Source organism: Protomyctophum parallelum, assembly GCF_964188405.1.
Source record: "Protomyctophum parallelum genome assembly, chromosome: 1".
NCBI classification, from domain to species: domain Eukaryota; kingdom Metazoa; phylum Chordata; class Actinopteri; order Myctophiformes; family Myctophidae; genus Protomyctophum; species Protomyctophum parallelum.
The window spans coordinates 18,464,804-18,476,834 of record NC_139697.1 but is presented as its reverse complement, the minus strand read 5'-3'; positions in this window follow the sequence as shown (position 1 = coordinate 18,476,834).

Genomic DNA, 12,031 nt, shown 5'->3' with positions numbered 1-12,031 from the left:
CTTGAATCAGCCATGGACTTTTTTAGGTAGGTAGAGTAGTGGGGCGAGATGGAAAAGGGGCGAGCGTACCTGTTACCGCATCACGACCATGGACCGTGCACCCTCCACAGGGAAATGAAGTTTATACTCTCGTAGATTTAATTGAAAATGTAAACATTTATAAAAATACATCTACAAGAGTAAATATTAGCCAAGCGTCCTGTCTATCTCATAAGGTGCTCATACAAGTTGTGTTGTTGACTGTTGTTGTGTTTTATACATTTATATTACCTCCCCCACGTTGCCTTTGTTAACTTTCCCCTAAAGGAGTGGTTCTCAACCAGTGGTACTTGAGGGCGTTCCAAGTGGTCCCCAGCTACACGATGGAGAGTTGGTAACCAAATCGACCCTTATAGATCTATAACTCTATTTGGTTTAATTTTACACTAGTTAAATGCCAACAAACATCTGCATTTAGTTATATTCACAATGTTTAGAAGAATAAGTTGATCAACGTTTACCTGTTATCTCTCTTAATGGTACCAACATCAATACAGCGTGGAAATGTGGACATATTCTTTAGTTTTGGGTGTCTATAAGGCTAAATCTCATTGAATGGTGGTCCGTGGCTCAAATGCAGAATCAATGAAATTAAAGGTTGGAAAAACCACTGCCCTAAATCAATAGTATTGTGATTTATTTATTACAGTATTTTGCACCCAAACTCACTGACATTGTAGTCGGTGTCACTCGGCGCCCAAAAAGGACTCTTATTAATGGGCCAGCCGTGCTGTATCGGAAGTGACATCTGAAGAGGGTGAGATTCTTACTCCTGGTGGCTCACTGCCTTCGGTCCAACGTGCTAATGGCTCTGTGAGGCAGTGTTGTTTTTGGCAGCAAATTTAGATTTTAGTTTTAATATAGTCTTTTGAATATTTTCATTTAGTTTTAGTCACATTTTAGTCACCTGGAATATGTTTAGTGTTAGTCTACTAACTGTTTGTTTAGTAGAGTCTGAGTCTGTTTAGTCGACTAAATGTCATGAGATTTTAGTCGACTAAATCTACAGTTGATTCAGTCGACTAAAATGTATTTTGGTGGGCATTGATGCCGTCGTAAGGACTGTTTTTACACTTGCTGAAAATAGCCGAACTACAAGCTGTTGTGCGCTTGTAGATCGGCTATTTTCAGCATGCAACCAAGTGTAAAATGACTTATACTGGATGTCTCGTCCACTAGTCCCTTCCTAACATTTTAGTCTGTTTTTTTTTTTTTTTTACGAAATTGTCAGTATATTTAGTCTTAGTTTTAGTCATCGTAGCACAGTTTTCATTTAGTTTCCATTTAGTTTTCTTCAGTAGAAAAAGGTAGTCGACGAACATTTTTCGTCTTAGTTTTATTCTACGAAAACAACACTGCTGTGAGGGAGGTGCCCGTCAGGATCACCGAGAGAAGACTTTGGACCGAGATCTACTGGCTGAACTGAGACCAACGACCTCTTCTTCAAGTAACGACTGTTTTTCTTTCATTGCCAGTTACTTTTGTTAATTGTTAATGGACAGGTGATGATGGGTTAGGGTGTGTAACCCTATTGCTGAATGGATCGACCAATCAATTTGCATGTGATCCTTTTAGTGTGATAAGTAGAGTGCATATAGCCTACTCCTGACCTACAGTATTGTGTGAATGGAGTGGAACATGTATATATACTAGGATTGGGAATCATTTGCATTTAAATAATTTAGTCATGGACACTGGTGGATTACTACAATGACCATAATGCTATGCTGCACTTGTGGAGAGGGAGAGGGCAGTCTTTTACATATTATATGATAAAAAAATGATGAATGATATTTTGCTCTATTGTTCTATAAGTAAGTTCCTTTTTCTCGACACACAAATCTACTATGCCATGTACAATAGAAACACTGAGAACATGCATTGAACGAATCAATTTTGGATATACCAAGATTGTCCTCAAATAAACAAAGACAAAACTAAAGTACTTGTTTTGAAGTCAAGGACAATGGATTAAAAGTTAGGCGCTTAGCTTCAAACCTTGTTGTAGTCATGGCCTCAGAACTTTAACCAGCCACATTAGCACCGTCAAAGTCAGATTATATGATTTATATCCAACCAGAATCTACAAAAATGTCCAATAGTAATCTTACCGTGCCACCCGTTCATACCTCTAAGGTCCCTGGTAAAGGTTTGCTTTATGACCCTAGAATTAAAACATAGTATTCAGAGTAACATATCTGGAACTCTCCCTGAAAACTGCAGCTCTGCAACAACTTTTACCACAGCTAAAAACATGCATGCCTGTTTGCTGCTGCCTTTAATTGAGATTGTGTCATTATTATTCTACACTGACATTTAATTTATTTAAATGTGTTCCATTTTGCTCTGTGTCCTGAATATGTTTTCAATTAAGGCAACAAGGTTCAAATACGGGGTAGAATAGAAAAGTTACATAATGCAGCTTTTACTTTATTTTTATTTGTTTTACTGAATCTGATATAATGTTTCATTTGCTTAATGTTTGATATAAACCTAATTGAATTGCCTGGGAGCAGTGATTGTCCAGTTCTGTGTCCCGCCCCCCGCACTCTGATTGGACCATCAGGGCCCTCTGTTAGTTGCGAACGCAGTGAGCCACTTACTATGACAGCAGGGGCTGAGTGTCTGTGTGTGTGTGTGTCACGCTGTGTGGTGTCACGCTGTTACACCACCGGCCCGCCACCAGAGGGCGCAGCTGTGGCACGCACGCACGCACGCACACACACACACACAGGGCGCAGCTGTAGCACACACACACACAACCACACACACACGAGCTGCGTTCGCTTCACGCGTTTGCGCGTCTTACTTGTATTTAACAAGAGTTTATTCTGCTTGGAGTCACTTTAAACTCTGCTAGTTGTTAAGAGCTTTCTACACTAGCTGAAGCATTTCGTGTTGGTTCTACTTTAGTACTTTAGATTTTCGCTCTTTAAAAATAGATCTAGTATCAGTTTGTTTGGGCCGGTTTTGAGTTATGGCTTTACTACAAACATTGAAGTCCTTGGTCAACCAGAGACTATCTGCTGCTGCTGAAGAGATATTTGGGATTGTTGGAAGAATTCTAACAGAGTACGAGGATGAAGCTTTTCACATCAAGCAAGAAACTGACCGCCAACGCAGACTACTGGATATGGTTTTACAACCAATTGTCAAACTACACAGAGCAGGTTGGTAAAACCTTCACTACTATTACTATTACTATTTTCACCATTATAAGCTAAATGACAATGGTGACTATTTGGAATGGAAGAGGAACTGGTGAAAATGTTGCATAGATAGTCAATAGTATTCTAGTTGTATTTTCCCCCATTCATGTTAGTGTGACTGTTAACAACAGAAGTGGTAAGTAATAATTTATTTAAATGTTGACCATGGATAATCATAGACTGTTTAAAGTAAGCTAACTCGTTAAACATGTTGCACAACAAACAACACAATCTGATAGCAATAGGGTTGTATAGCAAATGACAATTTACATTTGAGAAACAAGGAGATGCTTGTTTTAGAAATGAAGCATTGTTGAAGTAAGACAATCATTTGCATGACACTTCAGACTGAAATCAAAACAACATTAGGGCAGGTATGGAACTAACAGCAAGAGTTAATGTTCAAACATGTAATGATGTGTTTCTCCTCTGTATCTTCTGTCTAGACTCCATGCACCCCCTTGTGTGTAAAGAGGAGGTATTCCCTGAGCAGCAGCAGGAGAGAACCTCCAGTCTGGTCCAGGAGGAACCAGTGTCTCCACATATTAAAAAAGAACAGGAGGAGAGAACCTCCAGTTTTATCAAAGATGAACCAGAGTCTCTACAGATTAAAGGAGAACAAGAGGAGAGAACCTCCAGTCTGATCAAAGAGGAACCAGAGTCTCTACAGATTAAAGGAGAACAAGAGGAGAGAACCTCCAGTCTGATCAAAGAGGAACCAGAGTATCCACAGATTAAAGGGGAACACGATGAGCTACTTCAAAGATCAGAGGAGGATGGTGGATCAACAGAGACATTACTATTAGTGAAACATGAAGATGGTGAAAACATGCTAACAGAACCTGTAGCCAGCACCTCATCTAAAAGCATGCAAACACAAGCTGATGTAGAGGACTGTGGACCATCACAACCAGCTAGTGATGATCAGCTCCTCTCTTCACACTGTTCTGAATCTGACATCACTGAAGAGAGTGATGAGTGGGATGAGACCACGGATGACCAGTCTGGTTTAAACACACTGAAATCTCACAATACACAACACATGGGAGGAAAGCGTTTGTCTTTGAGCAACAAGCTGCTCCATGACCTCAAATCACCAAAAGAAAGTCACTCCATGAAGAGTCACACAGGTAAGGAATGTTTTAGTTGTGCAGATTGTGGCAAAATGTTTCATCAGAAGGGACATCTGAAGACGCACACAATGATTCATTCAGGGAAAAAGCCATTTGTTTGTACAGTGTGTGACAAAGGCTTTAATCAAAGGGGTAGTCTAAAACGACACATGTTGACTCACACAGGGGAAAAACCTTTTACGTGTACCGTTTGTGGCAAAGGCTGCACTAATAATGGGAATTTAAATGTACACATGATGACTCATACAGGGGAAAAGCCCTTTAAGTGTACAGTTTGTGGCAAGGGCTGCCGTCACACTGGGGAGTTAAATGTACACATGAGGACTCATACAGGGGAAAGGCCCTTTACGTGTACAGTTTGTGGCAAGGGCTGTCGTCACACTGGGGAGTTAAATGCACACATGATGACTCATACAGGGGAAAAGCCCTTTAAGTGTACAGTTTGTGGCAAGGGCTGTCGTCACACTGGGGAGTTAAATGTACACATGAGGACTCATACAGGGGAAAGGCCCTTTACGTGTACAGTTTGTGGCAAGGGCTGTATTCATAATTGGGCATTAAAAATACACATGTTGACTCATACAGGGGAAAAACCTTTTAAGTGTACCGTTTGTGGCAAGGGCTGTATTCATAATGGGGCATTACAATTACACATGGTGACTCACACAGGGGAAAAGCCCTTTATGTGTATAGTGTGTGGCAAAGAATGTAGTCAAATAAGTAATCTAAAGACACATATGATGACTCATACAGGGGAAAGGCCCTTTACGTGTACAGTTTGTGGCAAAAGCTATACTCAGAATGGGCAATTAAAAATACACATGAAGACGTGTCTTAAAGAGGAAAAAGCTGTTAAATGATGAGTGTTTTTTCTTCTTCTTCAAATAAGGCATTATGTTGACACGTAATGTCAATTATTCAGTTTAGTCCAGCTATATACATTAAACATGGACTATACATCAATTATTTTAATCAATTTTCAACTTATAATGGCCAATTAAAAATACACATGATGACTCATGCAGGCCAAGAGCCCTTTACATGTACATTTTGTGGCATGGGCTTTTCTCAAATGACTGATCTAAAAATACACATGACTCATACAGGGGAAAGGCCCTTTACGTGTACAGTTTGTGAAAAGGGCTTTAGTATGAATTGCAATATAAAATCGCACATGAAGATGTGTCTTCAAGAGGAAATGCATTATGTTGACAATGTCAATTATCAGCAGTTTAGTCCAGCTTACATTAAACATGATGTACTATACTTTATTTTATTATTTGTATAATGACCTGCTGATACGGGTATAACAATGAGAATCAGTGTTTGCCCACATTCCACACCAATTAAATTGCCATGTGTTGTTTGGACTAGCATATTATCATAATGTATTTAAATCTAATCACTTGTTTTTTTTCTTCAAATAATGACTTAGTTTGATTATATGTTTAGATTATCTGTATTGTGCTGTCTTCATAAAAATGTAACAGAACATATTTACTCTGTAAAAACACTGTCCGTAATTTCTACTTTTTCAAATAAAGGGTTGACAGCTACACATCTTTTGTGTGTTCATTACAGAAAGCTCATCACACACAACATGTGCTTCACCTTCAACTTGTACTGTGAACAATACAGTGACAAGAACTGCTTCATTTTACATCCTGCATGCCAAACTATTACTATAAGGAACATGATAGGAGTATTAATTAAATTAAACAGTACACATATTTTACTTGAACTTTCTACTTTAAACATGACAGGAGTAAGTCCTAATGTTACAGAGTGCATACTGCCCATATACTTGTGACTACTTGTAGATCTAGTGTATAATAACAATAACAATTGTGTGCAAGGATGGTGACACATCCCTTAGTCATACTGTGATGATGGTTAAAACTATGACAAAATAATAGTAGCCTAGTTGTGGACGTGAGTTGATATGTTATCTGACAATTGGTATGAATGAAAAAATATTTTTATTTTTTATTTTTACTGTACAATGCCAGTGCATTATTATTTCTAGTCGTAGGATACGGGAATTCCACCTTTATCTACTGTGTTAGAATAAATGGGTTGTGAATGTTGTGGAATGTTTAGGAGCATGTCTGTCCCATTGTTAATGGACAGGTGATAATGGGTTAGGGTGTGTAACCCTATTGCTGAATGGATCGACCAAATCAATTTGCATCTGATCCTTTTAGTGTGATAAGTAGAGTGCATAAAGCCTACTCCTACAGTATTGTGTGAATGGAGTGGAACATACTAGGATTGGGAATCATTTGCATTTAAATCATTTAGTCATGGACACTGGTGGATTACTACAATGACCATAATGCTTTGCTGCACTTGTGGAGAGGGAGAGGGCTGTCTTTTACATATATGATAAAAAAATGATGAATGATATTTTGCTTTATTGTTCTATAAGTAAGTTCCTTTTTCTCAACACACAAATCTACTATGCCATGTACAATAGAAACACTGAGAACATGCATTGAACGAATCAATTTTGGATATACCAAATTGGATATACCAAGATTGTCCTCAAATAAACAAAGACAAAACTAAAGTACTTGTTTTGAAGTCAAGGACAATGGATTAAAAGTTAGGCGCTTAGCTTCAAACCGTGTTGTAGTCATGGCCTCAGAACTTTAACCAGCCACATTAGCACCGTCAAAGTCAGATTATATGATTTATATCCAACCGGAATCTACAAAAATGACCCTAGAATTAAAACATAGTATTCAGAGTAACATATCTGGAACAAACTCCCTGAAAACTGCAGCTCTGCAACAACTCTGTTCTTTTTATCACAGCTAATAACATGCATGCCTGTTTGCTGCTGCCTTTCATTGAGATTGTGTCATTATTATTCTACACTGACATTTAATTAATTTAAATGTATTCCATTTTGCTCTGTGTCCTGAATATGTTTTCAATTAAGGCAACAAGGTTCAAATACGGGGTAGAATAGAAAAGTTACATACGTAATGTAATGTAATGCAGCTTTTACTTTATTTTTAATTGTTTTACTGTTAAGCGCTGAACTTCTCCTTTCTACACTAGCTGAAGCATTTCGTGTTGGTTCTACTTTAAACTTTAGTACCTTTTTCACTCTTTAAAAAATAGATCTAGTATCAGTTTGTTTGGGCCGGTTTTGAGTTATGGCTTTACTACAAACATTGAAGTCTTTGGTCAACCAGAGACTATCTGCTGCTGCTGAAGAGATATTTGGGATTGTTGGAAGAATTCTAACAGAGTACGAGGATGAAGCTCTTCACATCAAGCAAGAAACTGACCGCCAACGCAGACTACTGGGTATGGTTTTACAACCAATTGTCAAACTACACAGAGCAGGTTGGTAAAACCTTCACTACTCATGTTAGTGTGACTAACTAGACTAACTAGTGTAACTAGTAGTGTAACATATAGCCTACTCCTGACCTACAGTATTGTGTGAATGGAGTGGAACATGTATATATACTAGGATTGGGAATCATTTGCATTTAAATAATTTAGTCATGGACACTGGTGGATTACTACAATGACCATAATGCTATGCTGCACTTGTGGAGAGGGAGAGGGCAGTCTTTTACATATTATATGATAAAAAAATGATGAATGATATTTTGCTCTATTGTTCTATAAGTAAGTTCCTTTTTCTCGACACACAAATCTACTATGCCATGTACAATAGAAACACTGAGAACATGCATTGAACGAATCAATTTTGGATATACCAAGATTGTCCTCAAATAAACAAAGACAAAACTAAAGTACTTGTTTTGAAGTCAAGGACAATGGATTAAAAGTTAGGCGCTTAGCTTCAAACCTTGTTGTAGTCATGGCCTCAGAACTTTAACCAGCCACATTAGCACCGTCAAAGTCAGATTATATGATTTATATCCAACCAGAATCTACAAAAATGTCCAATAGTAATCTTACCGTGCCACCCGTCCATACCTCTAAGGTCCCTGGTAAAGGTTTGCTTTATGACCCTAGAATTAAAACATAGTATTCAGAGTAACATATCTGGAACTCTCCCTGAAAACTGCAGCTCTGCAACAACTTTTACCACAGCTAAAAACATGCATGCCTGTTTGCTGCTGCCTTTAATTGAGATTGTGTCATTATTATTCTACACTGACATTTAATTTATTTAAATGTGTTCCATTTTGCTCTGTGTCCTGAATATGTTTTCAGTTAAGGCAACAAGGTTCAAATACGGGGTAGAATAGAAAAGTTACATAATGCAGCTTTTACTTTATTTTTATTTGTTTTACTGAATCTGATATAATGTTTCATTTGCTTAATGTTTGATATAAAACTCATTGAATTGCCTGGGAGCAGTGATTGTCCAGTTCTGTGTCCCGCCCCCCTCACTCTGATTGGACCATCAGGGCCCTCTGTTAGTATTTAACAAGAGTTTATTCTGCTTGGAGTCACTTTAAACTCTGCTAGTTGTTAAGAGCTTTCTACACTAGCTGAAGCATTTCGTGTTGGTTCTACTTTAGTACTTTAGATTTTCGCTCTTTAAAAATAGATCTAGTAGATCAGTTTGTTTGGGCCGGTTTTGAGTTATGGCTTTACTACAAACATTGAAGTCCTTGGTCAACCAGAGACTATCTGCTGCTGCTGAAGAGATATTTGGGATTGTTGGAAGAATTCTAACAGAGTACGAGGATGAAGCTTTTCACATCAAGCAAGAAACTGACCGCCAACGCAGACTACTGGATATGGTTTTACAACCAATTGTCAAACTACACAGAGCAGGTTGGTAAAACCTTCACTACTATTACTATTACTATTTTCACCATTATAAGCTAAATGACAATGGTGACTATTTGGAATGGAAGAGGAACTGGTGAAAATGTTGCATAGATAGTCAATAGTATTCTAGTTGTATTTTCCCCCATTCATGTTAGTGTGACTGTTAACAACAGAAGTGGTAAGTAATAATTTATTTAAATGTTGACCATGGATAATCATAGACTGTTTAAAGTAAGCTAACTCGTTAAACATGTTGCACAACAAACAACACAATCTGATAGCAATAGGGTTGTATAGCAAATGACAATTTACATTTGAGAAACAAGGAGATGCTTGTTTTAGAAATGAAGCATTGTTGAAGTAAGACAATCATTTGCATGACACTTCAGACTGAAATCAAAACAACATTAGGGCAGGTATGGAACTAACAGCAAGAGTTAATGTTCAAACATGTAATGATGTGTTTCTCCTCTGTATCTTCTGTCTAGACTCCATGCACCCCCTTGTGTGTAAAGAGGAGGTATTCCCTGAGCAGCAGCAGGAGAGAACCTCCAGTCTGGTCCAGGAGGAACCAGTGTCTCCACATATTAAAAAAGAACAGGAGGAGAGAACCTCCAGTTTTATCAAAGATGAACCAGAGTCTCTACAGATTAAAGGAGAACAAGAGGAGAGAACCTCCAGTCTGATCAAAGAGGAACCAGAGTCTCTACAGATTAAAGGAGAACAAGAGGAGAGAACCTCCAGTCTGATCAAAGAGGAACCAGAGTATCCACAGATTAAAGGGGAACACGATGAGCTACTTCAAAGATCAGAGGAGGATGGTGGATCAACAGAGACATTACTATTAGTGAAACATGAAGATGGTGAAAACATGCTAACAGAACCTGTAGCCAGCACCTCATCTAAAAGCATGCAAACACAAGCTGATGTAGAGGACTGTGGACCATCACAACCAGCTAGTGATGATCAGCTCCTCTCTTCACACTGTTCTGAATCTGACATCACTGAAGAGAGTGATGAGTGGGATGAGACCACGGATGACAAGTCTGGTTTAAACACACTGAAATCTCACAATACACAACACATGGGAGGAAAGCGTTTGTCTTTGAGCAACAAGCTGCTCCATGACCTCAAATCACCAAAAGAAAGTCACTCCATGAAGAGTCACACAGGTAAGGAATGTTTTAGTTGTGCAGATTGTGGCAAAATGTTTCATCAGAAGGGACATCTGAAGACGCACACAATGATTCATTCAGGGAAAAAGCCATTTGTTTGTACAGTGTGTGACAAAGGCTTTAATCAAAGGGGTAGTCTAAAACGACACATGTTGACTCACACAGGGGAAAAACCTTTTACGTGTACCGTTTGTGGCAAAGGCTGCACTAATAATGGGAATTTAAATGTACACATGATGACTCATACAGGGGAAAAGCCCTTTAAGTGTACAGTTTGTGGCAAGGGCTGCCGTCACACTGGGGAGTTAAATGTACACATGAGGACTCATACAGGGGAAAGGCCCTTTACGTGTACAGTTTGTGGCAAGGGCTGTCGTCACACTGGGGAGTTAAATGCACACATGATGACTCATACAGGGGAAAAGCCCTTTAAGTGTACAGTTTGTGGCAAGGGCTGTCGTCACACTGGGGAGTTAAATGTACACATGAGGACTCATACAGGGGAAAGGCCCTTTACGTGTACAGTTTGTGGCAAGGGCTGTATTCATAATTGGGCATTAAAAAGTGGTCCGTGGCTCAAATGCAGAATCAATGAAATTAAAGGTTGGAAAAACCACTGCCCTAAATCAATAGTATTGTGATTTATTTATTACAGTATTTTGCACCCAAACTCACTGACATTGTAGTCGGTGTCACTCGGCGCCCAAAAAGGACTCTTATTAATGGGCCAGCCGTGCTGTATCGGAAGTGACATCTGAAGAGGGTGAGATTCTTACTCCTGGTGGCTCACTGCCTTCGGTCCAACGTGCTAATGGCTCTGTGAGGCAGTGTTGTTTTTGGCAGCAAATTTAGATTTTAGTTTTAATATAGTCTTTTGAATATTTTCATTTAGTTTTAGTCACATTTTAGTCACCTGGAATATGTTTAGTGTTAGTCTACTAACTGTTTGTTTAGTAGAGTCTGAGTCTGTTTAGTCGACTAAATGTCATGAGATTTTAGTCGACTAAATCTACAGTTGATTCAGTCGACTAAAATGTATTTTGGTGGGCATTGATGCCGTCGTAAGGACTGTTTTTACACTTGCTGAAAATAGCCGAACTACAAGCTGTTGTGCGCTTGTAGATCGGCTATTTTCAGCATGCAACCAAGTGTAAAATGACTTATACTGGATGTCTCGTCCACTAGTCCCTTCCTAACATTTTAGTCTGTTTTTTTTTTTTTTTTACGAAATTGTCAGTATATTTAGTCTTAGTTTTAGTCATCGTAGCACAGTTTTCATTTAGTTTCCATTTAGTTTTCTTCAGTAGAAAAAGGTAGTCGACGAACATTTTTCGTCTTAGTTTTATTCTACGAAAACAACACTGCTGTGAGGGAGGTGCCCGTCAGGATCACCGAGAGAAGACTTTGGACCGAGATCTACTGGCTGAACTGAGACCAACGACCTCTTCTTCAAGTAACGACTGTTTTTCTTTCATTGCCAGTTACTTTTGTTAATTGTTAATGGACAGGTGATGATGGGTTAGGGTGTGTAACCCTATTGCTGAATGGATCGACCAATCAATTTGCATGTGATCCTTTTAGTGTGATAAGTAGAGTGCATATAGCCTACTCCTGACCTACAGTATTGTGTGAATGGAGTGGAACATGTATATATACTAGGATTGGGAATCATTTGCATTTAAATAATTTAGTCATGGACACTGGT